We start from the raw sequence: 12857 nt of genomic DNA on the forward strand, positions 1-12857 counted from the left end.
GAAGATTGAAGGTGGGGGGGATTTCAGCCTTAATCACCAATGTAGTGTTTAGCAGTGAAAAATGTTTGTGTAAGTATCTTGCATATTCTAGCATAGGACCGAGTCCAAGGAATTTTAATGGCTGCAGCAAGAAAACTTTGGGTAGGTTGCATGCAGTATCAGCTAAAAGCTCTCATTTCTCAGCTTGCTATGTTGGGCTCCTATCCAAAAGAGGTCAAGGTCATCAGTGTACTAGTGAGGTTTCAAAGTCTATTGAATCCTGATAGAAGAAATACTATTCTGTTGAGAATAACATGCTCACTCACATCTGCTCCAGGTCTGTTTCAATCCCTTACAATAGCTGACTGCAAACTATATGCACTGAGCAGAATGAAGCTTATGTTTCTGGTTGTGTCAGGTATGGTGCTTGGAGTTACAGGTACTGATAGTGTTTCAGAGAGATCTGATGGCACAGAGGTCAGGAGGGAGGCAAAGAAGGAAACAGCTATCTTGATTGCTCTTTATCAGGTAGCAAGTAGAAGCATAGAGGCAGGTTTGATAATTTAAGGAGATGGCATTATTTTACAGTTATTTTAGAATAAATTTTTCAATACATTTTTGAAAAACTAAAACAACATATCCCTTTGTTGCCAGCAAGGTTCACTCTAATTAGTCATCTTTCATAGATTTTGGGATGTAATACTACATTAAATAATCATAGTAGTTTTACTTTTTTAGAAAACAAATTTTCTAATACCAGAAAATCACAACACAGCAGGAGCTGTTCCTAGTTTTCTTCTGACAGTTTTCTGTTTTTCATTAACATAGGCAAATCTCATATTTAAACTACCAGGAGTCTAGTATTACTTGTTATCGATATCATGGCACGTTACAGACCCCCCAAAAGCAGGCAGTCTGCTGCCGCTGTCATTAGCTGCGCCGAGAAGCCCCAGTGGCCAGACCGTGAGGCTTCCCAGCGCAGCTAAAAAGAAGCGCCAAAATGGTGCTTCTTTTTGGCACCCGGAAGTGGAGGCTCGCACTCACGGCGGCACTTCCGCTGTGCGACGTCTGGACGCTGTGCGTCCGAGACATAAAGATAGCAGCGCCCATGTGGATGGGTGCTGCCATTTACTACGCGCTCTGCACGTACTAGGGACAGGGCCAGTTAGGAAGGTAAGACCCTTCCTAACCCTAGCACTCCCCTTCCTAACCCTAGTACGCACAGAGCGCATACTAAATGGCAGTCTGTAACATGCCAAACACAACTCAAAGCTCTGTCATCTTGTTGACTACTGCAACTTCCTCTGTTCTATACTCCTACACTTTGGGCAGCGATCCTTGATTCTTGTGTGAAGTCGAAGGCTTTCATGGCTGGCATCCATATTTTATTGTGGGTTTTTCGGGCTATGTGGCCAGGTTCTAGAAAAGTTTCTTCCTGACGTTTTGCCAGCATCTGTGGTTGGCATCTTCAGAGAATGCTTGCCTGGAAAAAATTGGGTATATATATACTGTGTGACCTGGGAAGTCAGGAGTGATTTATGTGTATTGTTGTGTTGCTAATGGCAGGCCTCAGGCTGGGAGGCTAATGCAAAAGAGGATTAGTGATTCTTGCTTTCTTTACATCATTTCCATTCTTCCAATTTGCTATTACTCATGATGGGGAAAGGTGTGTGTGTGTGTGTGTGTGTGTGTGTGAAATTTCTCCTACCTCCGAACATAGGAATTACAGTAAGCTTAGGTTTTCTCTGACATATTATAGAGATACATGAATTCCCAGGAAGTGTGCAGGTGGAGGTGGCAACTCTGTTGACTCTTGTTAGACCTAAGTGGTTTTCCATCTATGATACTTCTATACATTTGTCCCTAATTCTAACGTCATTCTTGCTTGAAGCATCACAATATTCGTTATTTCCTTTAGTCACTTCTATGTTTCGGCTTCCTTCACACACTTTTGACACACAGGAATTAGCTTTTCAGTGGACATACATAAAGCTCCTTGATTCTCTTCATTATATCCACAGATTGTAGAGCAATCCAGTTATAGCAACCACCCACAACTCTATTTCTATATTGTATTGTTCTGTGCTGCACTGTGTGAGGTTCTACCGTTGTATTGTTTGTCTTTTGGCTCAGCATTAACTGTCTTAGCATAATTTTCTTGCTTTTCAGGGCTGCAGCGTTTATTTGACAAAAGAACAATAACAGTGCTATTTGTGGCAATCTATATTTCTGAAGGATTTTTAGTATATCTTAAGGAACCTTGTGGGTCTTGAAAGCTGTAACTAATACAAAAAACAGAGCTATATTTGATTAACAAAGAGCAATATGATGAGAACTCAGCCTAGTTCAAGTAGCATAATATTGAAAACTATTTAATTTTAACATGGTTGTATTTTGCTTGAACTGGTTAATAAACAGTGGTCCCTTCACATTTGCTGGGGTTAGGGGTGAAGGACCCCTGTGAATGTGGAATGTGGTAAAACTGCAAACAAAAACAAAACAACTATTCTTTTTACCGAAGAGAACACCTCCCTAGGAATCTCCAGGTCCTCCAGAGGTCGATCATAGAATCATGCTGGAGGATGTACAGATGCCTAGAGAAGTGTTTTGTCTAGGAACTTCTAGGTCCTTCAGCACAACTGTATGGTCAGTTGCCAGCAGAGTTGTTCTGGAGGAGCTAGCGATTCCTAGAGAGGACATATATATTAATCAAAATCGCAAATAATCAAAGTCGCAAAAGTCAAAGCTGCGAATGTGGAGGGCCAGCTGTAATGTCATTATACAAGTGAGCTGGGTTTTTTGCTTGATTAGTAGTACAGTACTGTACTGTGAAGTCACTTTTTTGCTCATTTTCCAAGAGTCTTTGTGTATTGAACCATGTAGCTGTTCCCACTTAAAAATGGCTAATTCAGTTTGGTGGTTTTTTTAAAAAAAATTATATTTATTAACACAACAGATAGCCCAGCAAGACATCACGTCGTTACTTTCCCAACAAATAAAATTTATAGACAAATTATATAGACAGACCCACTAAAACTAAACTAAGCATTTAAAAACATTCATTCTATAGTTCCTCATTTCACATATAGGTCTTCTTATTGAATTATTTTTCCATTTTTAATTTCTTTCCAAACCTATTACAAAAGAATGTCTCTCTCTCTCTCTCTCTACTTGATTATGCCTCTATAGCCATTTCACTCATTAATTAACTTATATTACAGCTTATCTGATAGAAGTAACAGTTGAGTATAGTCTATATTTAATTTATATGTGTATATTACTATGTATTTTATTTATATGTCTTCAGATATAATCCCCTGATTTTAAGTAGTTCGATACTTTACTGCTCTCTGTCCAATCTTTCCCAATTTTTCCACTGATTTATTTCTGAGTAGCTCTGTTAACTTATCATTCTCCATATACTCAAAACCACTCTGATTGATCACATATTTTTTCATCCTTCCATCTTTTAGTATTAACCACTCTAGCTGCTGTGGTTATATAAAATAAAACTCTTCCAGATCTCTTTTTCAATTTCTCTTCCAACGTGTTTAATATAAATGTTTTAGGGTTTTTATCTTTTTTTTCTTTTGAAATATTTCTGTGATTGCTGTATGTATTTGAGCCGATAATGTCTGGCTTTTGTACATGACCACCACATGAGGAAAATGGTACCTTTTATAAAAGAATTTCTTTTATGTCCATACAAGATATATACAGTGGGCCCTTCCCTTATGCGGGGATCTGTTCTGGACACCCCACCCCTCCCCATAAGGGAAATCCTGCATATGCTGTAGCCCCATTAGAAATAATGGGGCTCATGCCTGCAGCGCAGTGCAGTGCACATGCCACAGATGCATGCCCCATTACTTCTTCCGGGGCAGCCAGGGCACACTGTATTTCATTCTCTTTTTCCATGTTGTTTCCCATTTATGCAGTTGATAGGAGTAGCAGACCAGAGATATGTGGAAAAGAAACTGGATTTCAGTATTGCCTGCCCCAGAATTTGTCCATGTCCTTTATACCTTGCATTCACAGGCGCTTGTAGTTTTAATTGTTAGATTTTTGTATTGTACTAGGGATAGATCTGTAGCTACTTGATACACATGAAGTGTAGTTTTAAAAAATGTTGGTGAAAGATAAATATTTCTGCTACTTATTTGGATATTTTTAACTATTACCTCATTTCCTTTTCATGAGCTGCAAAGCCACAGCTAGTACACATGCTTCACTCTGAAATTGTTACATGCTGCAAGATTCCCACTACGGTCATTGCCTCCCCAGCTATTTAGCAATAATGCCTGACAATGATGTAAATAGTGCTTTGAAATCTCAGGAAAGAAGTTATTCTTCTGAGATGTAGCAGTATGACAGTCTGCTCAAATGAAGAAGAGTTGATGGATGTTAGGAAAGTACCTACATTTTGTGGGTCATCCTAACAGCCTTACCTTCCTTGTATTTTTGCCCACCTTAAGAGTGAAAGAGAATGTTAAAGATTTTAATGTCTGAAATCCTTGTATTGCATTTGAATCCCCTCCTGCCTATCCTGGTCTCATTCACTGTTTTTTCATGGCCTTTTTTTACACTTTCCATAATCCACGGTGTTGCACCCTTTTAAAGAACTATTTTTATATTCCTTGTTGAGAACAATTTTTAGTCTCTGCTCTGGCTATGCTGATAAAATAATCATCCATCCTGTCCTGGAGGATTTCTAGTTTCTCAGAGCTCAGTCAGTTTTACTAAAACATAGCCTTTATTTTCAGTCTTCATGTTAGTTTTAGGCATGTGGATATTTAGCCTTTGTGTCTGAGGAGTGTTTGTACAAATACGCAAGTATCTTTTTGAATCAAAGACATTTTCCTCATTTGGAAACTGTTTTGCTGCAGTAACAATTGTTTTCTGTCTTAAACATTCACTTTTGGATTGTTCAAAAATGGTATGCATTTGGGTAATACTGCCTCAGGTCCTGTCTTAGCAAAACTCAAGATTTTCACTTTCCTGAATTGTTTGTATGCAGCCATTTGGTCAATACATGATAATGAGATTTGTTTTGAGTAAGCCATTTAATGTATTCAAGTATTGTTATTAGAAGTAATTTTTCTTCATATTACTAGTCTGTAAGTAACATGCACTATGTCAGGGATGTAGCCGGGGGGGGTGGGTTTCTTGGGGTCCGGACCCCCCCTTCCATTAGAAAAATGAATGGTGTGTGCTGCTGCGCCGCCACACCTAAGCCCCATTATAATGATGGCACTTAGTCTGGACCCCCCCCCCTTTCCTAAAATCCTAGCTACGTCCCTGACTATGTTTCTCCACGCAGTTTAAGCAACAATTAGTCTTGGCAGGTATCACCTGGAAATCAGGGTATATCACAGCAAAACAGCCCAGATTATACAGATGAAATTAAGAAATGTAGAGAAAGGACAGCTGGTGACATTTTGTTAATACTTACTTACTAAATAAATAAATAAATAAATATCCAGTGCTCAGAAAACTTTAATTCTTAGTGTGAGCATTTGAGCCTAGCACTGTTTGGTGGGTCACAGGGTTCAAGTGAAGAAATGCAGTTGATTCTGTAAGATTTCAGAATTCCCACCCTTGCCTTAGGTGTTCAACTGAAGAGAGGAAACATGTTTTGAGCCTATTTACAGATGCCAGCCTGTATCTCAAGTCCTTTTCTATATCAGTCAGTAAAGGAGGACAAAATCCATTATTCCATCTTCCACTTCTTTTCTTAAGGAAAGTCACAGCAAGAAAGCATATAAATACTTTGGTATTTATAGTGAGCTACCTGGCATCCTGACTGATATAAAAACATAACCTTAATCTCTCTGACATAGAGCAGATCAGAAAGATCAAAGTTTAGCAGAACAATCTTTGACAGAGATTGTTCTAATAATTATCCTGTTCCAAGAAAAGCTGCAGCAAAATCCCTGACTTTTGTATTGAAGGTTAGAATAGTTTCAAGACATAAGAATAGGTGAGACAGAATATATCAGTATGAACAAGGCAGATTGTTAACAAATATGCTGATAGCAAGCTGAGGCTAGCTAAAGTACAGTGGTTTTTGTGTCTATGTGTGTGTATTATTTTTTATTCTGGACTTTGTTTTGCAGTTAGAGAGATCACAGTGCTAGAAAACGGGTTAAACCAAAATACTCATTCGAAAAAAGAAGATACAAAACATACACGCATCAATTTATCTTGACTTTTGGCAGAAAAGCCTATATATATAACTTCAGGTTGCAGTAAAATGGTCCTCTATTGGCAGCCCAGAAATATCCCTCAGAAAATGGTTTTGGACACTATTTTTTTGTATAAGGTTTTGAGTTGTTACCATGTTTTTAACATGGCAAAATTTTGACTGTGTATTCTGCATCCATACATTATATGTGCAAACATATCTTTGAGTAGTGCAGGAGTAGTACAACAGCATGACGCAGAAGGCACTTTCCCATGTGGGTGGCTGCCATTATAGTGTCTTAAGCTATATTCTCTTTTTAGAGAGATTGTTGAAGAGCAGGTTATAGCAATAAGAGTAGCCACAGTTCACTGATGAGATAAAATGGGGCTGGATGGTGAGTTAAATTTTCTTATTAAAGTTTCCAAGTGGGATTTATTTGATGGCATCAGACAGAATTGGTTTCTAACAATTCACGCTTAGACCATATGGTAACAAAACTCTTTAAACTGAAATCTGCTGCAAAAATGGAAAGGTCTAATATATCTGGTAAATGTAGTGCTTAACGTAAAAGAATGACACTTTTCTGTCACAAAATCTGTTTTTCTGATTTTCATTAATTAGTGTTCATGAAGTTTTGATAGCCCATTTGGAGGGAAGAGTAGTGATGATAATTTCCTTGCTTGCTCATTTAATTTAGGGACAATTTCTTCTATGAAGTTATAACTACAATATAGAGACATCTAGTGGTTATTTTGCATGACTGCAAGTGAATCTCTAAAAGTGAACTTTAAACCAGCAACAGTATAAACCTGTTAATATGTTAAGAAAGTGATACTCAAACATCATTCAAAATACAACAGTTTTTATTTAAGTAAATTCAATATTCAACTCAATGCACGGATAAATTTTACACACAAAAAAGTTTGGGAATAGGAGTAGGAGAAGGAATCAAAGCCTCCAAGTCATGCGCCCCGCCTAAGCAACTCTTATGCCCCCTGGAGGTCCTGCCTCAACATTTTGAGAACCATATTGTTAAGTGAACATAGGAGGGAGGATTGCAATTATGCTAGTTGACATGATCTAATCAGAATTATATAGCAATAGCATTTCCATTTATATGCCGCTTCATACCACCTAAGCAGTCTCTAAGCAGTTTACAACTGTAATAATAATAATAATAATAAAATTTATTTATATCCCGCCTCTCTACAAAATGCAATCGGGGCAGCTTCTGTAAGCTAATTGCCCCCAACAATCTGGGTACTCATTTTAGCAACTTCGAAAGGATGCAAGCCTGAGTCAAGCCTGAGTCCTCACTGGTATTGAACTCAACACCTTATGGTTTGTGAGTGAGTGGCTATAGTACAGGCATTTAACCACTGCACTACCAGGGCTCTTTATTTATATTTCCCATAACAGTCAAACATACACCTGTGAGAATCCCAAAAAAGCAGGACATGAGGACAGTTGCTCTAGCAACTGATATCTGTATTCATGTATATGTATACATGCTCTCTCTGATCCTGGCAGTTCTATGTAGGCATGACTAATAGTTGCAGATAGTCCTTTGTTCCATGAAATTGCCTACTTTCAAAGCCATCTAAGTTACTAGCCAGTATCCCAGTGCTGTGGTGGTGAATTGCAAAGTTTATCAATGCACTATGTGAAAAGGTACTTCCTTTTATCTCTTCTGAATCTTCCTCTGGGTTCTATCATTATGAGAATTTCAAATGTCGGTATCTGAGTTGGTATGCAGCAAACACAACCAAAAAATCCCTGTGGGCTACAATCCACAGAAAGTTATGCCAAATAAAGCATTTATTTGTCTAAGACTTTCTCTGGACCATACATAATTTTTTGCAACTTAATTGAGGAGGTTCTTCCCTCTCTCTATTATTTGAGCAGAGTATATATGCATTGGAATCTATGCACAAAGTGCATATTTTAAAAATGACAGTGGATTTTATGTGTGCCTATGGGGCTGTCTGTGGAATCAATAGTCCCCTGATTCGTACCTTGTCTGCACACAATATATATAAAGTTTGAAAGGCAAAAGAGAGAGTACGAATAGAGCAATAAATCAATAGGAGGAGCAAGGAACTTTTTTAGATGCAGAACATGGCCAGCTGATATCTCTTCCACAGGGCTCCATGGAGGAGAGAGCGGCAGTAGCAATAGGCACAGATTCAGAGACAGATTCTTCCCTATGTGTTTACCCTGAAGAGTGTGCCCACAAAGATCTGTAATCCCTGGAAAGGTCTTGGGGGCTAATATAGTCGACCAAGATGGAAATAGGGTGTTTAGGTTGAGGGACAAAGTCATTAGCTCTTTCTACTATTTGCGAGCCTAATAGATATTAAGCTGCAGCTGTACTTCCTTTTCTAAGTACAGTATATCTTTATCTGTACTGAAATGGGGTGTATGGGTTGATATTTGGATTTAGTAAAGGGAATCTTTGAACCAATGGCTAATAGATGCTTCAGTGAATTTCTGCCTTTTGAATTACTATGAGAGAATTACTGTATTTTTTTAAGCAATGTGACTTCTAGAAACTGAGTGCAGAGAGTTTTACAAAACTACCTTAAAAGTGTATGTGTGTGTGGAGGAGGATAAACCTAAATCGTTAAGCATATAGAATTTGAGTTGATAAAAATAAATAAGTAAAATTGGAAATTTGGCTGGTTTTGTATATGCTTTGCAGTTAAAGTGGGATAGAAGGGGAAAAAAGACTGGCTTGTGATGAGAAAGTGAAAATAAAAATTAAGGAGGAACAAGGAACTTCCTACCTTTGTTATCAAGTGACAGAATCAGGCTGTCATCTGTTTTATGATAGTTAGTATCTAATGTCTCAAGCTGCATCTACACTGCAGAATTAATTCAGAAGTAAATAATAGGTCTAATCTGCATTTCAGAAATAATGTAATTGGATACCACTTTAACTGCTGTGGGTCAATGCTGTAGAATTCTGTGATTTGGAGTTTTGTGATATATTTAGCCTTCTCTGTCAGAGAGCTCTGGTGACACAAAAACTACAAGTGAGCCATGACAGTTAAAGCAATGTCAAACTGCATTAATTCTGCAATGTCACAGCAGCTTTAGTTGGAATAACCATTGCCTATAAGGGGTAAAATCTTTAACCTACAGAATATGTCCTCAAATTGTGTTGTCCCCTTCCTGCTGTGTCCCATAATTTTTCTACCACAGAGCTGATAATTCTTTGTCCCTCCAGATGTTGTTGAACTGCAACTCCCAGCACTTCTAGCCACTGGATATGTTAGTTAGGGCTGCTGAGATCTGGAGCCCAGTAAAGCCCACAGTCTCCATGCTCTAGGACCATTTTCTATTTGTTCCATCCATGTTTAGTGGGTCCAACCAGTGATCCCTCTTGTTCCGCATAGGAAGATCCCACATTCTGCCTCTCACGGTAACCACTTCAGGAAAGCCAGAAACCCTCTTCTTTAGTTGCTCCCCAGTGACTGGAATTCATTGGCACTAATGTTAAAACATGCATGCCTTTTCGTACACAAAAGGGAACTGAGCCTACTCATTTCTTGTACATCCCTTTTAATCCTGTTCTGTTTAAAACTGTTCTTGACAGAAGCACATTGGGTGTTGTTTCCTCCAGTGTTTCTCTGAAATGTACTTCCAGACAGACTGCTATGCAGTAGAATTCCCAGACTTTTACAGATACAATCAGGAGTATCCTGTAGAGACATGTTGAAGTAGTAAGTTTCCTGGCCAGAGCAATACTGAATGCTAAACTTGCGTGCTGTGCTAACATAGCTGGCAATTCAGGGGGAACAGGGCAAGCTGTTGTAGATAATGACTTCTGTTGCAGATTTCTTCTGTACTCTTTTGTATTGGAAGACTCTCAGATTGACCACTTGTCTGAAGTGGCATGACCATTTTTGCTAGAGATATTTGGTCAGTTTTGGACACGCTATAGGTATGTTCCATTGAGAGAGTTTGTTATATGACTCTGTTTGCTATTTTATATGAAGAGTATTTTTTTACAGTCAAGAACTGCTGCACAATTTTCCTTCAAGAAATGCCTGGCTAACATTATGGATTCCACTTGCAGCTGCTCATACGCTTTTTCATTGAAGTTATCACATTGTAAACTTCAAAATGACAGACTGTCTAGTTGTGCTATAGCAGTGAATGCATGGGAAACATTTTGTTCTCCAGACAACCATCTGAGGTTAATTCTTGACCATGTTTTTATTGAAGTGCCAGTGAAATATTTTTTAAAATAAGCACCAGGATAAATGTGAAAACTGAGCCTAATGTAAACTGTCTAATCTCACAAAACAACCGTATTAATTGCTATTCTTGTTTTTATTAGCAATGCTGATTCCCGTATATACCATTGTATCTTGATGGAATCATATCAGGATATTAACTGCTCTAAAACAACTTGGGGAAAAGTGAACTAAATATATCAATATCTGATACTGATTGGTCTGCTGTATGAGTCATCTCCCTTGTTGAAATCGAGATCAGCCCTGACCAGAGAGAACTTAAAGCTAGTTCACAAATGGTATATGACCCCTATCTGACTATCACAAATGATAAAGTCCATGTCACCTCTATGCTGGAGAGGCTGCCCAGTTTTAGGGACATACTACCATATGTCGATTGATTTGTTGACTTGTTAATGTAAATCTTATAGCTGCTCATCCTCTGGTTTGTCAGGGGTCACTGTGATCTGATTTATTCAAAACAATCTAGGTTATATGGGACTTTACGGGAGGGATATTCTTGAAAGTTTGAAGATTTTGAAAGATTATTTGATATTTGTGTGATTTTGTAAGGTTTTAGCCCTTTTATTGTAGGGTTTTAGCTTTTTTCTATTGTATTTCTTTTTATTGTTCCTTTTTAAAATAAATAATTGATTTTTTTTTTAAAAAAGCAATTCTGAGAGGTAGCAATGGCAGGTTAGTGAGGAGGAGGCACACATAGATTTCCTGCCAGTACAAGTACCTGGCTGCCTTATATGTTAAGATAGATGATGAGTCCATGTAGCCCAGTATTGACAGCCCAGGTTGATAGCAGTGGCTGTCTAGGATTTTGGGTGGGATTCTCTCCTTGCCCAGCCTAAAGATCCCTACACATGTATCTGCATCCCTGTCTGTAGTGTAGGTGCAGGCAGCTACCAGGGTTTGGGAGAGCTGTATTTGCTCTCTGTAGACCTTGGAGAGCCTTGCTCCCCCCCTCCAATGGCAAAAAATTCTCTCTGAAAAATCTGGAAACAATTTCCCCCCACATCTTATTGGCAAAAAAATGCATTTCCTGGGTTAAAATAGCCCAGCAGTGGGACAAAAACCTGGAGAATTTGGACAAAAACCTACCAGGCATTGGAGGTATTTGGAGGCAAAAAAAATTGGAGGTCCTTAAAAACCACCCTGTGGGCCCTGTCTAGTGCCCATGTTTCTGTCCCATTCTTGTACATTATCAGGAGCTATCAGTGACTGAAAAATAGACTGAATTACTTATAAGCAACTTTGCTACTGATCTTTACAGGTGTGAACTTCACATTCACAAAGAACAAGCAAACATTTCATGGAAAAGAAGGGACAGTTTTCCTTCTCTCCCAGAAGGGAACTGGGTAGTACCAACACACTCTTAAGAACACAGATTTGAAAGTAATTAAATAAAGTCTGAAAGAGGGTGTTTTAGCTATATATAAATGAAAGAGCCTAGTGATAATGTTTTATAGCAGTTAATCTTCTACACAAGGTTGTTGGCTTCTTTTTCTCTGTACTCCTCTGAGTGTGGTTTAGAAAACTACATGTAGGGTAAGGTGAGGGAGGTCAGCAGATACAATGTGAACTTTGGTTATTACAACAAATAGATAGGTTAGTACTCCTGGTCAATATTGTAACACAGAGATTTATAGCAAATGATTTAGATTTAGAGAGAAAAGGTAGAAAAAATACGTGTTATAGCTATTTTAATATCCCTCATCCTGTTTCCCATGTTGAATACTTATATACATTCAATTTTATATTAACTGAGACAATTACTGACTTGCTTCAAGATAAGCTGTAGGTTTATCTATTGTGGTTAAATATTCTATAGACTTCCCAGAGGAATATAACTTCAGCTAAGAGCTGAGAGCATTCATTCTCAATGATTAGGCATCTAGGAAATCATTTTAAATAGCTAAATTAGTCAGTTCTCACATATATGCAATGTAAATACGTCTAAATTGGCTGCTTTATTGAACGTTTAGAGTTGATTAGCAGTATTGTACAATGGTATTGTATATTGTGCTGAAAAAGAATTCCAATAGAACATGAATTAATTTTCCAGGTAGTTTGATCTTTTAGAACATCTGTTTTTTCTGACAAAAATATGCAAATTATGCTTATAGTGGCGAGTCTCTTAATTATGTTGTTGGTGATGAGGTAACTGGGAATAGTGGATCTTTAAGAAGCTTTTGGGTTGAATTTAGCTTGACGGGTGTTAGTAGTCTATATTGTGAGATCGAAAGCTTTCAGTATAGGACTTCTGTTCATTTTATAAAACTCAAATATGCATTTTAAAACATGTAACATATAAATGGCAAATTGGAGGAAATTCTGATTGTATGTATGCACAGGAATATTTCCGAGACTGGCTACCTTTTAAGAACACATAAAGCCAAAATGCAGGTTGGAAAAAACCTCAAATCAACTTATCTTTTATTGTC

At 38.0% G+C, this 12857-nt stretch overlaps 1 protein-coding gene across 8 annotated transcripts in view; it reads left to right on the forward strand.

Annotated features, from left to right (window-relative positions):
- The window catches only part of ATXN1 (ataxin 1), a 295239-nt gene that overhangs the window by 183809 nt on the left and 98573 nt on the right, over window positions 1–12857 (forward strand). The gene's annotated exons all lie outside the window — the stretch shown is intronic.

The sequence above is a fragment of the Sceloporus undulatus genome, chromosome 4, assembly GCF_019175285.1.
Source record: "Sceloporus undulatus isolate JIND9_A2432 ecotype Alabama chromosome 4, SceUnd_v1.1, whole genome shotgun sequence".
Taxonomy (NCBI): domain Eukaryota; kingdom Metazoa; phylum Chordata; class Lepidosauria; order Squamata; family Phrynosomatidae; genus Sceloporus; species Sceloporus undulatus.